The sequence below is a fragment of the Pleurodeles waltl genome, chromosome 12 (assembly GCF_031143425.1).
Source record: "Pleurodeles waltl isolate 20211129_DDA chromosome 12, aPleWal1.hap1.20221129, whole genome shotgun sequence".
Classification (NCBI taxonomy): domain Eukaryota; kingdom Metazoa; phylum Chordata; class Amphibia; order Caudata; family Salamandridae; genus Pleurodeles; species Pleurodeles waltl.
In genome coordinates this window covers 678,601,088-678,619,269 of record NC_090451.1, presented here as the reverse complement: position 1 = coordinate 678,619,269, position 18,182 = coordinate 678,601,088, and the positions used below count along the sequence as shown (strand labels likewise).

Sequence of the window (18,182 nt, the reverse complement as noted above, 5' to 3'; positions counted from 1 at the left end):
TATTGGTTCTCAATGCCTTCTGTGGAGTCTTCTTTTTCTGTGTTATTACTTTAGACATAAAATAATTCCCCATCACTTAAGAAGAATACCTAAGTCTTTGTTAAAATGTACTCATAAAAGTAGATTACATTTTTGAGTGTTTCACAAATTATTATTGTAGAGGATTGCATCACTTTTCCTCTTCAACTCCATGGTTTGATTTCCTATTTATCTTCCTCTTTGATATACCCTTCATTTTACATTCACAGTCTAGCTTCTGTCATCTTGAAAATACTCTGAATTTTATTTAGTATCAAGATGAATTGTTCAATAGTAAGCTGATTCAAATTTTTCATTTTTAAATTATATCAAAGGTTCATCTAATGAAAATAATCTGTTATTTAACTATGAAAAGAGAAAGGTGCTGCTAAGAGTTGAAGTTATGATCTCCTGTTTTCCATAAAGACACTTTAACCACCTAGGCCACAGAACCTGCATCACAAACTTTACTGGATCTGATAACAGAATGGAGTGCAATAGAAATCTCGTTTTTCAATTTTCTTTTCTAAGTTGATACAACTCTGTTGTCAAACACTATGGGTGAGAAGACCAAATTTATTTTAGAATACTTCCTTAATGAGTGACTTACCCTAGCTATAGAATTTAAAATTATGTGTTGTGAGTAAAATGCATTAGTTAAATTGAACTTTCAATTTGTTTGTTGTCTCTTTCCTTTTCTTTAACATTCTCTTTTCCCCTATTCTTTTATGATATTGGTTTGAAATTCTGCAAAACACAAAGTGTTTATTTCATTTGGAGATCAAGCATTCTAAAGTCAACAGAACACTACTCTTGTTTTTAAACTATATTTAATGTTTACTTGAAGAAATTGAGTTTTAAAAGTTTGAACTAATTCTAAAGTGTTGCTGAAATTTGAAAACAGGACTTCCTATTTATGAGAGAGAAGCTTTGACCACTAAACAACAGCACCTACTTATCTTACAAACTATGAATAGCTGACTTTGTGGAGATGACTTGTCCTCACTGCCTTCAGTGCAGTCTTGTTTATCTGTGGTGAAATGTTGAACAGAAAAGCATTCCCCACCACTTAAGAAGAATACCTACATTTTAGTTAAAAAGTACTTAGAAAAGTGGATTACATTTTTGTGTGGTTTACACATAATAATTGTAGAGGAATACATCAATTGCCTTCAACTCTAGGGTTTTAGTTCCTATATACCTTCCTATTTGATTTACTCTTCCTTTTACATTCAAAGTATTGCTTCTGTTACCATGAAAATTCTCTGAATTTTGTTTAATATTAAGATGAACTGTCTATTAGTAAGATGACTCAGATTTTTCATTTTTAAATTGTGTAAGAGAACATGTCAGGAAACTGATCTGTAATTTAACAATTAAAGTATGAAGGTGCTGCTGAGATTTGAACTCAGGATCTCCTATTTACTAGACAGGCGCTTTAACCAGCTAAGCCACAGCACCTGCACGACAAAGTTCTATGAAATAGTTAGCTGAATGGAGTGAAATAGAAATCAGTTTTGTTTTTTTAATTTTCTTTTCTAAGTTCACACAACTCGGTTCTGAAACACTGTAGGTGAGAACACCAAATTTATTTAAAAATACTTCCATAAGAGGTGGCTTACCGTTCTTCTAATATATTGAATTATGTCTTGTGAGTGAAATGCATTAGTTAAATTCAACTCTAAATTGAATTTTCATCTCTTTCCTGGTCGTTGTAATTCTCATTTCCCTTATTCATGCATGGTATTGCTTTGAAATTCTGAAAAATACCAAGTGCTTATTTCATTATGAGATGAAGCATTCTAAAGTGAATAGGAGTCTACTCTTGTTTTTAAACTGTATTTAACATTTTCTTGAAGAAATTAAATTCTATAAGTTTGGAGCAAATTTGAGGTACTGCTGAGATTTGAACTCAGGATTTCCTGTTTACGAGACAGGCGCTTTAACCACTAAGCCACAGCACCTCTTTGTCCTAAAGCGATTGAATAATTCACTTAGTTGCATTATTGGTTTTCAATGCCTTCTGTGGTGTCTTCTTTTTCTGTGTTATTACGTTAGACATAAAAGAATTGGCCATCACTTAAGAAGAATACCTAAGTCTTTGTTAAAAAGTACTCATAAAAGTAGATTACATTTTTGAGTGTTTCACAAATTATTATTGTAGAGGATTGCATCACTTTTCCTCTTCAACTCCATGGTTTTATTTCCTATTTATCTTCCTCTTTGATATACCCTTCATTTTACATTCACAGTCTAGCTTCTGTCATCTTGAAAATACAGGCAGTGCAGAATTATTAGGCAAGTTGTATTTTTGAGGATTAATTTTATTATTGAACAACAACCATGTTCTCAATTAACCCAAAAAACTCATTAATATCAAAGCTGAATATTTTTGGAAGTAGTTTTTAGTTTGTTTTTAGTTTTAGCTATGTTAGGGGGATATCTGTGTGTGCAGGTGACTATTACTGTGCATAATTATTAGGCAACTTACCAAAAAACAAATATATACCCATTTCAATTATTTATTATTACCAGTGAAACCAATATAACATCTCAACATTCACAAATATACATGTCTGACATTCAAAAACAAAACAAAAACAAATCAGTGACCAATATAGCCACCTTTCTTTGCAAGGACACTCAAAAGCCTGCCATCCATGGATTCTGTCAGTGTTTTGATCTGTTTACCATCAACATTGCATGCAGCAGCAACCACAGCCTCCCAGACACTGTTCAGAGAGGAGTACTGTTTTCCCTCCTTGTAAATCTCACATTTGATGATGGACCACAGGTTCTCAATGGGGTTCAGATCAGGTGAACAAGGAGGCCATGTCATTAGATTTCCTTCTTTTATACCCTTTCTTGCCAGCCACGCTGTGGAGTACTTGGACGCGTGTGATGGAGCATTGTCCTGCATGAAAATCATGTTTTTCTTGAAGGATGCAGACTTCTTCCTGTAGCACTGCTTGAAGAAGGTGTCTACCAGGAACTGGCAGTAGGACTGGGAGTTGAGCTTGACTCCATCCTCAACACGAATAGGCCCCACAAGCTCATCTTTGATGATACCAGCCCAAACCAGTACTCCACCTCCACCTTGCTGGCGTCTGAGTCGGACTGGAGCTCTCTGCCCTTTACCAATCCAGCCACGGGCCCATCCATCTGGCCCATCAAGACTCACTCTCATTTCATCAGTCCATAAATCTTAGAAAATCAGTCTTGAGATATTTCTTGGCCCAGTCTTGACGTTTCAGCTTGTGTGTCTTGTTCAGTGGTGGTCGTCTTTCAGCCTTTCTTACCTTGGCCATGTCTCTGAGTATTGCACACCTTGTGCTTTTGGGCATTCCAGTGATGTTGCAGCTCTGAAATATGGCCAAACTGGTGGCAAGTGGCATCGTGGCAGCTGCACGCTTGACTTTTCTCAGTTCATGGGCAGTTATTTTGCGCCTTGGTTTTTCCACATGCTTCTTGCGACCCTGTTGACTATTTTGAATGAAACGCTTGATTGTTCGATGATCACGCTTCAGAAGCTTTGCAATTTTAAGAGTGCTGCATCCCTCTGCAAGATATCTCACTATTTTTGACTTTTCTGAGCCTGTCAAGTCCTTCTTTTGACCCATTTTGCCAAAGGAAAGGAAGTTGCCTAATAATTATGCACACCTGATATAGGGTGGTGATGTCATTAGACCACACCCCTTCTCATTACAGAGGTGCACATCACCTAATATGCTTAATTGGTAGTAGGCTTTCGAGCCTATACAGCTTGGAGTAAGACAACATGCATAAAGAGGATGATGTGGTCAAAATACTCATTTGCCTAATAATTCTGCACTCCCTGTACTCTGAATTTTATTTAGTATTAAGATGAATTGTTCAATAGTAAACTAATTCTAATTTTTCATTTTGAAATTATATCAAAGGTTCATCTAATGAAAATAATCCGTTATTTAACTATGAAAAGAGAAAGGTGCTGCTAAGAGTTGAAGTTAGGATCTCCTGTTTTCCATAAAGACACTTTAACCACCTAGGCCACAGAACCTGCATGACAAACTTTACTGGATCTGATAACAGAATGGAGTGCAATAGAAATCTCGTTTTTCAATTTTCTTTTCTAAGTTGATACAACTCTGTTGTCAAACACTATAGGTGAGATGACCTAATTTATTTTAGAATACTTCCTTAATGAGTGACTTACCCTACCTATAGAATATTAAATTATGTGTTGTGAGTAAAATGCATTAGTTAAATTGAACTTTCAATTTATTTGTCGTCTCTTTCCTTTTCTTTAACATTCTCTTTTCCCCTATTCATTTATGGTATTGCTTTGAAATTCTGCAAAACACAAAGTGTTTATTTCATTTGGAGATCAAGCATTCTAAAGTCAACAGAACACTACTCGTGTTTTTAAACTATATTTAATGTTTACTTGAAGAAATTGAGTTTTAAAAGTTTGAACTAATTCTAAAGTGTTGCTGAAATTTGAAAACAGGACTTCCTATTTATGAGAGAGAAGCTTTGACCACTAAACAACAGCACCTACTTATCTTACAAAATATGAATAGCTGACTTTGTGGAGATGACTTGTCCTCACTGCCTTCAGTGCAGTCTTGTTTATCTGTGGTGAAATGTTGAACAGAAAAGCATTCCCCACCACTTAAGAAGAATACCTACATTTTAATTAAAAAGTACTTGGAATAGTGGATTACATTTTTGAGTGGTTTACACATAATATTTGTAGAGGAATACATCAATTGTCTTCAACTCTAGGGTTTTAGTTCATATATACCTTCCTATTTGATTTACTCTTCATTGTACATTCAAAGTATTGCTTCTGTTACCATGAACATTCTCTGAATTTTATTTAATATTAAGATGACTCAGATTTTTCATTTTTAAATGCTGTTAGAAAAGCATCTCAGGAAACTGATCTGTAATTTAACAATTAAAATATAAAGGTGCTGCTGAGATTTGAACTCAGGATCTCCTGTTTACTAGACAGGCACTTTAACCAGCTAAGCCACAGCACCTGTGTGACAAAGTTTATTGAAATAGTTAGCTGAATGGAGTGAAATAGAAATCAGTTTTGTTTTTTTAATTTTCTTTTCTAAGTTCACACAACTCGGTTCTAAAACACTGTAGGTGAGAACACCAAATTTATTTAAAAATACTTCCATAAGAGGTGGCTTACCGTTCTTCTAATATATTGAATTATGTCTTGTGAGTGAAATGCATTAGTTAAATTCAACTCTTAATTGAATTTTCATCTCTTTCCTGGTCGTTGTAATTCTCATTTCCCTTATTCATGCATGGTATTGCTTTGAAATTCTGCAAAATAGCAAGTGCTTATTTCATTATGAGATGAAGCATTCTAAAGTGAATAGGAGTCTACTCTTGTTTTTAAACTGTATTTAACATTTTCTTGAAGAAATTAAATTCTATAAGTTTGGAGCAAATTTGAGGTACTGCTGAGATTTGAACTCAGGATTTCCTGTTTACGAGACAGGCGCTTTAACCACTAAGCCACAGCACCTCTTTGTCCTAAGGAAATTGAATAATTCACTTAGTTGCATTATTGGTTCTCAATGCCTTCTGTGGAGTCTTCTTTTTCTGTGTTATTACGTTAGACATAAAAGAATTCCCCATCACTTAAGAAGAATACCTAAGTCTTTGTTAAAAGGTACTCATAAAAGTAGATTACATTTTTGAGTGTTTCACAAATTATTATTGTAGAGGATTGCATCACTTTTCCTCTTCAACTCCATGGTTTGATTTCCTATTTATCTTCCTCTTTGATATACCCTTCATTTTACATTCACAGTCTAGCTTCTGTCATCTTGAAAATACTCTGAATTTTATTTAGTATCACGATGAATTGTTCAATAGTAAGCTGATTCAAATTTTTCATTTTGAAATTATATCAAAGGTTCATCTAATGAAAATAATCTGTTATTTAACTATGAAAAGAGAAAGGTGCTGCTAAGAGTTGAAGTTAGGATCTCCTGTTTTCCATAAAGACACTTTAACCACCTAGGCCACAGAACCTGCATCACAAACGCTACTGGATCTGATAACAGAATGGAGTGCAATAGAAATCTCGTTTTTCAATTTTCTTTTCTAAGTTGATACAACTCTGTTGTCAAACACTATGGGTGAGAAGACCAAATTTATTTTAGAATACTTCCTTAATGAGTGACTTACCCTAGCTATAGAATATAAAATTATGTGTTGTGAGTAAAATGCATTAGTTAAATTGAACTTTCAATTTCTTTGTTGTCTCTTTCCTTTTCTTTAACATTCTCTTTTCCCCTATTCTTTTATGGTATTGCTTTGAAATTCTGCAAAACACGAAAGTGTTTATTTCATTTGGAGATCAAGCATTCTAAAGTCAACAGAACACTACTCTTGTTTTTAAACTATATTTAATGTTTACTTGAAGAAATTGAGTTTTAAAAGTTTGAACTAATTCTAAAGTGTTGCTGAAATTTGAAAACAGGACTTCCTATTTATGAGAGAGAAGCTTTGACCACTAAACAACAGCACCTACTTATCTTACAAACTATGAATAGCTGACTTTGTGGAGATGACTGCTCCTCACTGCCTTCAGTGCAGTCTTGTTTATCTGTGGTGAAATGTTGAACAGAAAAGCATTCCCCACCACTTAAGAAGAATACCTACATTTTAGTTAAAAAGTACTTAGAAAAGTGGATTACATTTTTGTGTGGTTTACACATAATAATTGTAGAGGAATACATCAATTGCCTTCAACTCTAGGGTTTTAGTTCATATATACCTTCCTATTTGATTTACTCTTCCTTTTACATTCAAAGTATTGCTTCTGTTACCATGAAAATTCTCTGAATTTTGTTTAATATTAAGATGAACTGTCTATTAGTAAGATGACTCAGATTTTTCATTTTTAAATTGTGTAAGAGAACATGTCAGGAAACTGGTCTGTAATTTAACAATTAAAGTATAAAGGTGCTGCTGAGATTTGAACTCATGATCTCCTGTTTACTAGACAGGCGCTTTAACCAGCTAAGCCACAACACCTGCATGTCAAAGTTTTATGAAATAGTTAGCTGAATGGAGTGAAATAGAAATCAGTTTTGTTTTTTTAGTTTTCTTTTCTAAGTTCACACAACTCTGTTCTGAAACACTGTAGGTGAGAACACCAAATTTATTTAAAAATACTTCCATAAGAGGTGGCTTACCGTTCTTCTAGAATATTGAATTATGTCTTGTGAGTGAAATGCATTAGTTAAATTCAACTCTAAATTGAATTTTTATCTCTTTCCTGGTCGTTGTAATTCTCATTTCCCTTATTCATGCATGGTATTGCTTTGAAATTCTGCAAATACCAAGTGCTTTTTTCATTATGAGATGAAGCATTCTAAAGTGAATAGGAGTCTACTCTTGTTTTTAAACTGTATTTAACATTTTCTTGAAGAAATTAAATTCTATAATTTTGGAGCAAATTTGAGGTACTGCTGAGATTTGAACTCAGGATTTCCTGTTTACGAGACAGGCGCTTTAACCACTAAGCCACAGCACCTCTTTGCCCTATGGTAATTGAATAATTCACTTAGTTGCTATTATTGGTTCTCAATGCCTTCTGTGCAGTCTTCTTTATCTGTGTTATTACGTTAGACATAAAAGAATTCCCCATCACTTAAGAAGAATACCTAAGTCTTTGTTAAAAAGTACTCATAAAAGTAGATTACATTTTTGAGTGTTTCACAAATTATTATTGTAGAGGATTGCATCACTTTTCCTCTTCAACTCCATGGTTTTATTTCCTATTTATCTTCCTCTTTGATATACCCTTCATTTTACATTCACAGTGTAGCTTCTGTCATCTTGAAAATACTCTGAATTTTATTTAGTATTAAGATGAATTGTTCAATAGTAAGCTAATTCAAATTTTTCATTTTGAAATTATATCAAAGGTTCATCTAATGAAAATAATCTGTTATTTAACTATGAAAAGAGAAAGGTGCTGCTAAGAGTTGAAGTTAGGATCTCCTGTTTTCCATAAAGACACTTTAACCACCTAGGCCACAGAACCTGCATCACAAACGTTACTGGATCTGATAACAGAATGGAGTGCAATAGAAATCTCGTTTTTCAATTTTCTTTTCTAAGTTGATACAACTCTGTTGTCAAACACTATGGGTGAGAAGACCAAATTTATTTTAGAATACTTCCTTAATGAGTGACTTACCCTAGCTATAGAATATAAAATTATGTGTTGTGAGTAAAATGCATTAGTTAAATTGAACTTTCAATTTCTTTGTTGTCTCTTTCCTTTTCTTTAACATTCTCTTTTCCCCTATTCTTTTATGGTATTGGTTTGAAATTCTGCAAAACACAAAGTGTTTATTTCATTTGGAGATCAAGCATTCTAAAGTCAACAGAACACTACTCTTGTTTTTAAACTATATTTAATGTTTACTTGAAGAAATTGAGTTTTAAAAGTTTGAACTAATTCTAAAGTGTTGCTGAAATTTGAAAACAGGACCTCCTATTTATGAGACAGAAGCTTTGACCACTAAACAACAGCACCTACTTATCTTACAAACTATGAATAGCTGACTTTGTAGAGATGACTTGTCCTCACTGCCTTCAGTGCAGTCTTGTTTATCTGTGGTGAAATGTTGAACAGAAAAGCATTCCCCACCACTTAAGAAGAATACCTACATTTTAGTTAAAAAGTACTTAGAAAAGTGGATTACATTTTTGTGTGGTTTACACATAATAATTGTAGAGGAATACATCAATTGCCTTCAACTCTAGGGTTTTAGTTCATATATACCTTCCTATTTGATTTACTCTTCCTTTTACATTCAAAGTATTGCTTCTGTTACCATGAAAATTCTCTGAATTTTGTTTAATATTAAGATGAACTGTCTATTAGTAAGATGACTCAGATTTTTCATTTTTAAATTGTGTAAGAGAACATGTCAGGAAACTGATCTGTAATTTAACAATTAAAGTATGAAGGTGCTGCTGAGATTTGAACTCAGGATCTCCTGTTTACTAGACAGGCGCTTTAACCAGCTAAGCCACAACACCTGCATGACAAAGTTTTATGAAATAGTTAGCTGAATGGAGTGAAATAGAAATCAGTTTTGTTTTTTTAGTTTTCTTTTCTAAGTTCACACAACTCTGTTCTGAAACACTGTAGGTGAGAACACCAAATTTATTTAAAAATACTTCCATAAGAGGTGGCTTACCGTTCTTCTAGAATATTGAATTATGTCTTGTGAGTGAAATGCATTAGTTAAATTCAACTCTAAATTGAATTTTCATCTCTTTCCTGGTCGTTGTAATTCTCATTTCCCTTATTCATGCATGGTATTGCTTTGAAATTCTGCAAAATACCAAGTGCTTATTTCATTATGAGATGAAGCATTCTAAAGTGAATAGGAGTCTACTCTTGTTTTTAAACTGTATTTAACATTTTCTTGAAGAAATTAAATTCTATAAGTTTGGGGCAAATTTGAGGTACTGCTGAGATTTGAACTCAGGATTTCCTGTTTACGAGACAGGCGCTTTAACCACTAAGCCACAGCACCTCGTTGCCCTACGGCAATTGAGTAATTCACTTAGTTGCCATTATTGGTTCTCAATGCCTTCTGTGCAGTCTTCTTTATCTGTGTTATTACGTTAGACATAAAAGAATTCCCCATCACTTAAGAAGAATACCTAAGTCTTTGTTAAAAAGTACTCATAAAAGTAGATTACATTTTTGAGTGTTTCACAAATTATTATTGTAGAGGATTGCATCACTATTCCTCTTCAACTCCATGGTTTTATTTCCTATTTATCTTCCTCTTTGATATACCCTTCATTTTACATTCACAGTCTAGCTTCTGTCATCTTGAAAATACTCTGAATTTTATTTAATATTAAGATGAATTGTTCAATAGTAAGCTAATTCTAATTTTTCATTTTGAAATTATATCAAAGGTTCATCTAATGAAAATAATCTGTTATTTAACTATGAAAAGAGAAAGGTGCTGCTAAGAGTTGAAGTTAGGATCTCCTGTTTTCCATAAAGACACTTTAACCACCTAGGCCACAGAACCTGCATCACAAAGTTTACTGGATCTGATAACAGAATGGAGTGCAATAGAAATCTCGTTTTTCAATTTTCTTTTCTAAGTTGATACAACTCTGTTGTCAAACACTATGGGTGAGAATACCAAATTTATTTTAGAATACTTCCTTAATGAGTGACTTACCCTAGCTATAGAATATAAAATTATGTGTTGTGAGTAAAATGCATTAGTTAAATTGAACTTTCAATTTCTTTGTTGTCTCTTTCCTTTTCTTTAACATTCTCTTTTCACATATTCTTTTATGGTATTGGTTTGAAATTCTGCAAAACACAAAGTGTTTATTTCATTTGGAGATCAAGCATTCTAAAGTCAACAGAACACTACTCTTGTTTTTAAACTATATTTAATGTTTACTTGAAAAAATTGAGTTTTAAAAGTTTGAACTAATTCTAAAGTGTTGCTGAAATTTGAAAACAGGACTTCCTATTTATGAGAGAGAAGCTTTGACCACTAAACAACAGCACCTACTTATCTTACAAACTATGAATAGCTGACTTTGTGGAGATGACTTGTCCTCACTGCCTTCAGTACAGTCTTGTTTATCTGTGGTGAAATGTTGAACAGAAAAGCATTCCCCACCACTTAAGAAGAATACCTACATTTTAGTTAAAAAGTACTTAGAAAAGTGGATTACATTTTTGTGTGGTTTACACATTACAGTATAATTGTAGAGGAATACATCTATTGCCTTCAACTCTAGGGTTTTAGTTCATATATACCTTCCTATTTGATTTACTCTTCCTTTTACATTCAAAGTATTGCTTCTGTTACCATGAAAATTCTCTGAATTTTGTTTAATATTAAGATAAACTGTCTATTAGTAAGATGACTCTGATTTTTCATTTTTAAATTGTGTTAGAGAACATGTCAGGAAACTGATCTGTAATTTAACAATTAAAATATGAAGGTGCTGCTGAGATTTGAACTCAGGATCCCCTGTTTACTAGATAGGCGCTTTAACCAGCTAAGCCACAGCACCTGCATGACAAAGTTATATGAAATAGTTAGCTGAATGGAGTGAAATAGAAATCAGTTTTGTTTTTTTAGTTTTCTTTTCTAAGTTCACACAACTCTGTTCTGAAACACTGTAGGTGAGAACACCAAATTTATTTAAAAATACTTCCATAAGAGGTGGCTTACCGTTCTTCTAGAATATTGAATTATGTCTTGTGAGTGAAATGCATTAGTTAAATTCAACTCTAAATTGAATTTTCATCTCTTTCCTGGTCGTTGTAATTCTCATTTCCCTTATTCATGCATGGTATTGCTTTGAAATTCTGCAAAATACCAAGTGCTTATTTCATTATGAGATGAAGCATTCTAAAGTGAATAGGAGTCTACTCTTGTTTTTAAACTGTATTTAACATTTTCTTGAAGAAATTAAATTCTATAAGTTTGGAGCAAATTTGAGGTACTGCTGAGATTTGAACTCAGGATTTCCTGTTTACGAGACAGGCGCTTTAACCACTAAGCCACAGCACCTCGTTGCCCTACGGCAATTGAATAATTCACTTAGTTGCCATTATTGGTTCTCTCATGCCTTCTGTGCAGTCTTCTTTATCTGCGTTATTACGTTAGACATAAAAGAATTCCCCATCACTTAAGAAGAATACCTAAGTCTTTGTTAAAAAGTACTCATAAAAGTAGATTACATTTTTGAGTGTTTCACAAATTATTATTGTAGAGGATTGCATCACTTTTCCTCTTCAACTCCATGGTTTTATTTCCTATTTATCTTCCTCTTTGATATACCCTTCATTTTACATTCACAGTCTAGCTTCTGTCATCTTGAAAATACTCTGAATTTTATTTAATATTAAGATGAATTGTTCAATAGTAAGCTAATTCTAATTTTTCATTTTGAAATTATATCAAAGGTTCATCTAATGAAAATAATCTGTTATTTAACTATGAAAAGAGAAAGGTGCTGCTAAGAGTTGAAGTTAGGATCTCCTGTTTTCCATAAAGACACTTTAACCACCTAGGCCACAGAACCTGCATGACAAACTTTACTGGATCTGATAACAGAATGGAGTGCAATAGAAATCTCGTTTTTCAATTTTCTTTTCTAAGTTGATACAACTCTGTTGTCAAACACTATAGGTGAGAAGACCTAATTTATTTTAGAATACTTCCTAATGAGTGACTTACCCTACCTATAGAATATTGAATTATGTGTTGTGAGTAAAATGCATTAGTTAAATTGAACTTTCAATTTGTTTGTCGTCTCTTTCCTTTTCTTTAACATTCTCTTTTCCCCTATTCATTTATGGTATTGCTTTGAAATTCTGCAAAACACAAAGTGTTTATTTCATTTGGTGATCAAGCATTCTAAAGTCAACAGAACACTACTCTTGTTTTTAAACTATATTTAATGTTTACTTGAAGAAATTGAGTTTTAAAAGTTTGAACTAATTCTAAAGTGTTGCTGAAATTTGAAAACAGGACTTCCTATTTATGAGAGAGAAGCTTTGACCACTAAACAACAGCACCTACTTATCTTACAAAATATGAATAGCTGACTTTGTGGAGATGACTTGTCCTCACTGCCTTCAGTGCAGTCTTGTTTATCTGTGGTGAAATGTTGAACAGAAAAGCATTCCCCACCACTTAAGAAGAATACCTACATTTTAATTAAAAAGTACTTGGAATAGTGGATTACATTTTTGAGTGGTTTACACATAATAATTGTAGAGGAATACATCAATTGTCTTCAACTCTAGGGTTTTAGTTCATATATACCTTCCTATTTGATTTACTCTTCATTGTACATTCAAAGTATTGCTTCTGTTACCATGAACATTCTCTGAATTTTATTTAATATTAAGATGACTCAGATTTTTCATTTTTAAATTGTGTTAGAAAAGCATCTCAGGAAACTGATCTGTAATTTAACAATTAAAATATAAAGGTGCTGCTGAGATTTGAACTCAGGATCTCCTGTTTACTAGACAGGCACTTTAACCAGCTAAGCCACAGCACCTGTGTGACAAAGTTTATTGAAATAGTTAGCTGAATGGAGTGAAATAAAAATCAGTTTTGTTTTTTTAATTTTCTTTTCTAAGTTCACACAACTCGGTTCTAAAACACTGTAGGTGAGAACACCAAATTTATTTAAAAATACTTCCATAAGAGGTGGCTTACCGTTCTTCTAATATATTGAATTATGTCTTGTGAGTGAAATGCATTAGTTAAATTCAACTCTAAATTGAATTTTCATCTCTTTCCTGGTCGTTGTAATTCTCATTTCCCTTATTCATGCATGGTATTGCTTTGAAATTCTGCAAAATACCAAGTGCTTATTTCATTATGAGATGAAGCATTCTAAAGTGAATAGGAGTCTACTCTTGTTTTTAAACTGTATTTAACATTTTCTTGAAGAAATTAAATTCTATAAGTTTGGAGCAAATTTGAGGTACTGCTGAGATTTGAACTCAGGATTTCCTGTTTACGAGACAGGCGCTTTAACCACTAAGCCACAGCACCTCTTTGTCCTAAGGAAATTGAATAATTCACTTAGTTGCATTATTGGTTCTCAATGCCTTCTGTGGAGTCTTCTTTTTCTGTGTTATTACGTTAGACATAAAAGAATTCCCCATCACTTAAGAAGAATACCTAAGTCTTTGTTAAAAGGTACTCATAAAAGAGTGTTTCACAAATTATTATTGTAGAGGATTGCATCACTTTTCCTCTTCAACTCCATGGTTTGATTTCCTATTTATCTTCCTCTTTGATATACCCTTCATTTTACATTCACAGTCTAGCTTCTGTCATCTTGAAAATACTCTGAATTTTATTTAGTATCAAGATGAATTGTTCAATAGTAAGCTGATTCAAATTTTTCATTTTGAAATTATATCAAAGGTTCATCTAATGAAAATAATCTGTTATTTAACTATGAAAAGAGAAAGGTGCTGCTAAGAGTTGAAGTTAGGATCTCCTGTTTTCCATAAAGACACTTTAACCACCTAGGCCACAGAACCTGCATCACAAACGTTACTGGATCTGATAACAGAATGGAGTGCAATAGAAATCTCGTTTTTCAATTTTCTTTTCTAAGTTGATACAACTCTGTTGTCAAACACTATGGGTGAGAAGACCAAATTTATTTTAGAATACTTCCTTAATGAGTGACTTACCCTAGCTATAGAATATAAAATTATGTGTTGTGAGTAAAATGCATTAGTTAAATTGAACTTTCAATTTCTTTGTTGTCTCTTTCCTTTTCTTTAACATTCTCTTTTCCCCTATTCTTTTATGGTATTGGTTTGAAATTCTGCAAAACACAAGTGTTTATTTCATTTGGAGATCAAGCATTCTAAAGTCAACAGAACACTACTCTTGTTTTTAAACTATATTTAATGTTTACTTGAAGAAATTGAGATTTAAAAGTTTGAACTAATTCTAAAGTGTTGCTGAAATTTGAAAACAGGACTTCCTATTTATGAGAGAGAAGCTTTGACCACTAAAAACCAGCACCTACTTATCTTACGAAATATGAATAGCTGACTTTGTGGAGATGACTTGTCCTCACTGCCTTCAGTGCAGTCTTGTTTATCTGTGGTGAAATGTTGAACTGAAAGCATTTCCCATCACTTAACAAGAATACCTACATTTTAGTTAAAAAGTACTTAGAAAAGTGGATTACATTTTTGAGTGGTTTACACATAATAATTGTAGAGGAATACATCAATTGGCCTCAACTATAGGGTTTTGGTTCATATATACCTTCCTATTTGATGTACTCTTCATTTTACATTCAAAGTATTGCCTCTGTTACAATGAAAATTCTCTGAATTTTATTTAATATTAAGATGAACTGTCTATTAGTAAGATGACTCAGATTTTTCATTTTTAAATTGTGTTAGAGAAGCATCTCAGGAAACTGATCTATAATTTAACAATTAAAATATGAAGGTGCTGCTGAGATTTGAACTCAGGATCTCCTGTTTACTAGACAGGCGCTTTAACCAGCTGAGCCACAGCACCTGTGTGACAAAGTTCTATGAAATAGTTAGCTGAATGGAGTGAAATAGAAATCAGTTTTGTTTTTTTAATTTTCTTTTCTAAGTTCACACAACTCTGTTCTGAAACACTGTAGGTGAGAACACCAAATTTATTTAAAAATACTTCCATAAGAGGTGGCTTACCGTTCTTCTAGAATATAGAATTATGTCTTGTGAGTGAAATGCATTAGTTAAATTCAACTCTAAATTGAATTTTAATCTCTTTCCTGGTCGTTGTAATTCTCATTTCCCTTATTCATGCATGGTATTGCTTTGAAATTCTGCAAAATACCAAGTGCTTATTTCATTATGAGATGAAGCATTCTAAAGTGAATAGGAGTCTACTCTTGTTTTTAAACTGTATTTAACATTTTCTTGAAGAAATTAAATTCTATAAGTTTGGAGCACATTTGAGGTACTGCTGAGATTTGAACTCAGGATTTCCTGTTTACAAGAGAGGCGCTTTAACCACTAAACCACAGCACCTCTTTGCCCTACGGCAATTGAATCATTCACTTAGTTGCCATTATTGGTTCTCAATGCCTTCTGTGCAGTCTTCTTTATCTGTGTTATTACGTTAGACATAAAAGAATTCCCCATCACTTAAGAAGAATACCTAAGTCTTTGTTAAAAAGTACTCATAAAAGTAGATTACATTTTTGAGTGTTTCACAAATTATTATTGTAGAGGATTGCATCACTTTTCCTCTTCAACTCCATGGTTTTATTTCCTATTTATCTTACTCTTTGATATACCCTTCATTTTACATTCACAGTCTAGCTTCTGTCATCTTGAAAATACTTTGAATTTTATTTAGTATTAAGATGAATTGTTCAATAGTAAGCTAATTCTAATTTTTCATTTTGAAATTATATCAAAGGTTCATCTAATGAAAATAATCTGTTATTTAACTATGAAAAGAGAAAGGTGCTGCTAAGAGTTGAAGTTAGGATCTCCTGTTTTCCATAAAGACACTTTAACCACCTAGGCCACAGAACCTGCATGACAAACTTTACTGGATCTGATAACAGAATGGAGTGCAATAGAAATCTCGTTTTTCAATTTTCTTTTCTAAGTTGATACAACTCTGTTGTCAAACACTATAGGTGAGAAGACCTAATTTATTTTAGAATACTTCCTTAATGAGTGACTTACCCTACCTATAGAATATTGAATTATGTGTTGTGAGTAAAATGCATTAGTTAAATTGAACTTTCAATTTGTTTGTCGTCTCTTTCCTTTTCTTTAACATTCTCTTTTCCCCTATTCATTTATGGTATTGCTTTGAAATTCTGCAAAACACAAAGTGTTTATTTCATTTGGTGATCAAGCATTCTAAAGTCAACAGAACACTACTCTTGTTTTTAAACTATATTTAATGTTTACTTGAAGAAATTGAGTTTTAAAAGTTTGAACTAATTCTAAAGTGTTGCTGAAATTTGAAAACAGGACTTCCTATTTATGAGAGAGAAGCTTTGACCACTAAACAACAGCACCTACTTATCTTACAAAATATGAATAGCTGACTTTGTGGAGATGACTTGTCCGCACTGCCTTCAGTGCAGTCTTGTTTATCTGTGGTGAAATGTTGAACAGAAAAGCATTCCCCACCACTTAAGAAGAATACCTACATTTTAATTAAAAAGTACTTGGAATAGTGGATTACATTTGTGAGTGGTTTACACATAATAATTGTAGAGGAATACATCAATTGTCTTCAACTCTAGGGTTTTAGTTCATATATACCTTCCTATTTATTTTACATTCAAAGTATTACTTCTGTTACAATGAAAATTCTCAGAATTTTATTTAATATTAAGATGAACTGTCTATTAGTAAGATGACTCAGATTTTTCATTTTTAAATTGTGTTAGAGAAGCATCTCAGGAAACTGATCTATAATTTAACAATTAAAATATGAAGGTGCTGCTGAGATTTGAACTCAAGATCTCCTGTTTACTAGACAGGCGCTTTAACCAGCAGAGCCACAGCACCTGTATGACAAAGTTCTATGAAATAGTTAGCTGAATGGAGTGAAATAGAAATCAGTTTTGTTTTTTTAATTTTCTTTTCTAAGTTCACACAACTCTGTTCTGAAACACTGTAGGTGAGAACACCAAATTTATTTAAAAATACTTCCATAAGAGGTGGCTTACCGTTCTTCTAGAATATTGAATTATGTCTTGTGAGTGAAATGCATTAGTTAAATTCAACTCTAAATTGAATTGTAATCTCTTTCCTGGTCGTTGTAATTCTCATTTCCCTTATTCATGCATGGTATTGCTTTGAAATTCTGCAAAATACCAAGTGCTTATTTCATTATGAGATGAAGCATTCTAAAGTGAATAGGAGTTTACTCTTGTTTTTAAATTGTATTTAACATTTTCTTGCAGAAATTAAATTCTATAAGTTTGGAGCAAAATTGAGGTACTGCTGAGATTTGAATTCAGGATTTCCTGTTTATGAAACAGGCGCTTTAACCACTAAGCCACAGCATCTCTTTATCCTAAGGAGATTGAATAATTCACTTAGTTGCCATTATTGGTTCTCAGTGCCTTTTGTGGAGTCTTCTTTATCTGTGTTATTATGTTAGACATAAAAGAATTTGCCATCACTTAAGAAGAATACCTAAGTCTTTGTTAAAAAGTACTCATAAAAGTAGATTGCATTTTTGAGTGTTTCACAAATTATTATTGTAGAGGATTGCATCACTTTTCCTCTTCAACTCTAGGGTTTTATTTCCTATTTATCTTCCTATTTAATATACCCTTCATTTTACATTAACAGTCTATCTTCTGTCATCTTGAAAATACTATGAACTTTATTTAGTATTAAGATGAATTGTTCAATAGTAAGCTGATTCAAATTTTTCATTTTGAAATTATATCAAAGGTTCATCTAATTAAAATAATCTGTTATTTAACTATGAAAAGAGAAAGGTGCTGCTAAGAGTTGAAGTTAGGATCTCCTGTTTTCCATAAAGACACTTTAACCACCTAGGCCACAGAACCTGCATCACAAACTTTACTGGATCTGA

The 18,182-nt window shown here is 32.6% G+C and overlaps 14 non-coding genes across 14 annotated transcripts; all 14 read right to left on the bottom strand.

Annotated features, from left to right (window-relative positions):
- Positions 1-1,405: 1,405 nt before the first annotated feature.
- TRNAT-AGU (transfer RNA threonine (anticodon AGU)) lies at positions 1,406-1,479 on the bottom strand. Its single transcript has one exon. It is a non-coding gene; the product is annotated as a tRNA-Thr (tRNA).
- A 430-nt stretch (positions 1,480-1,909) lies between these two features.
- Positions 1,910-1,982, bottom strand: TRNAT-CGU (transfer RNA threonine (anticodon CGU)). Its single transcript has one exon. It is a non-coding gene; the product is annotated as a tRNA-Thr (tRNA).
- Positions 1,983-4,971: 2,989 nt separating this feature from the next.
- TRNAT-AGU (transfer RNA threonine (anticodon AGU)) lies at positions 4,972-5,045 on the bottom strand. The gene has a single exon. It is a non-coding gene; the product is annotated as a tRNA-Thr (tRNA).
- Positions 5,046-5,475: 430 nt separating this feature from the next.
- TRNAT-CGU (transfer RNA threonine (anticodon CGU)) lies at positions 5,476-5,548 on the bottom strand. Its single transcript has one exon. It is a non-coding gene; the product is annotated as a tRNA-Thr (tRNA).
- Positions 5,549-6,994: 1,446 nt separating this feature from the next.
- TRNAT-AGU (transfer RNA threonine (anticodon AGU)) lies at positions 6,995-7,068 on the bottom strand. The gene has a single exon. It is a non-coding gene; the product is annotated as a tRNA-Thr (tRNA).
- Positions 7,069-7,497: 429 nt separating this feature from the next.
- On the bottom strand, positions 7,498-7,570 carry TRNAT-CGU (transfer RNA threonine (anticodon CGU)). Its single transcript has one exon. It is a non-coding gene; the product is annotated as a tRNA-Thr (tRNA).
- Positions 7,571-9,016: 1,446 nt separating this feature from the next.
- TRNAT-AGU (transfer RNA threonine (anticodon AGU)) lies at positions 9,017-9,090 on the bottom strand. Its single transcript has one exon. It is a non-coding gene; the product is annotated as a tRNA-Thr (tRNA).
- A 430-nt stretch (positions 9,091-9,520) lies between these two features.
- TRNAT-CGU (transfer RNA threonine (anticodon CGU)) lies at positions 9,521-9,593 on the bottom strand. The gene has a single exon. It is a non-coding gene; the product is annotated as a tRNA-Thr (tRNA).
- Positions 9,594-11,044: 1,451 nt separating this feature from the next.
- Positions 11,045-11,118, bottom strand: TRNAT-AGU (transfer RNA threonine (anticodon AGU)). Its single transcript has one exon. It is a non-coding gene; the product is annotated as a tRNA-Thr (tRNA).
- A 430-nt stretch (positions 11,119-11,548) lies between these two features.
- Positions 11,549-11,621, bottom strand: TRNAT-CGU (transfer RNA threonine (anticodon CGU)). The gene has a single exon. It is a non-coding gene; the product is annotated as a tRNA-Thr (tRNA).
- A 1,427-nt stretch (positions 11,622-13,048) lies between these two features.
- TRNAT-AGU (transfer RNA threonine (anticodon AGU)) lies at positions 13,049-13,122 on the bottom strand. The gene has a single exon. It is a non-coding gene; the product is annotated as a tRNA-Thr (tRNA).
- Positions 13,123-13,552: 430 nt separating this feature from the next.
- TRNAT-CGU (transfer RNA threonine (anticodon CGU)) lies at positions 13,553-13,625 on the bottom strand. The gene has a single exon. It is a non-coding gene; the product is annotated as a tRNA-Thr (tRNA).
- Positions 13,626-15,054: 1,429 nt separating this feature from the next.
- On the bottom strand, positions 15,055-15,128 carry TRNAT-AGU (transfer RNA threonine (anticodon AGU)). Its single transcript has one exon. It is a non-coding gene; the product is annotated as a tRNA-Thr (tRNA).
- Positions 15,129-17,066: 1,938 nt separating this feature from the next.
- On the bottom strand, positions 17,067-17,140 carry TRNAT-AGU (transfer RNA threonine (anticodon AGU)). Its single transcript has one exon. It is a non-coding gene; the product is annotated as a tRNA-Thr (tRNA).
- Between the last annotated feature and the right edge of the window lie 1,042 nt (positions 17,141-18,182).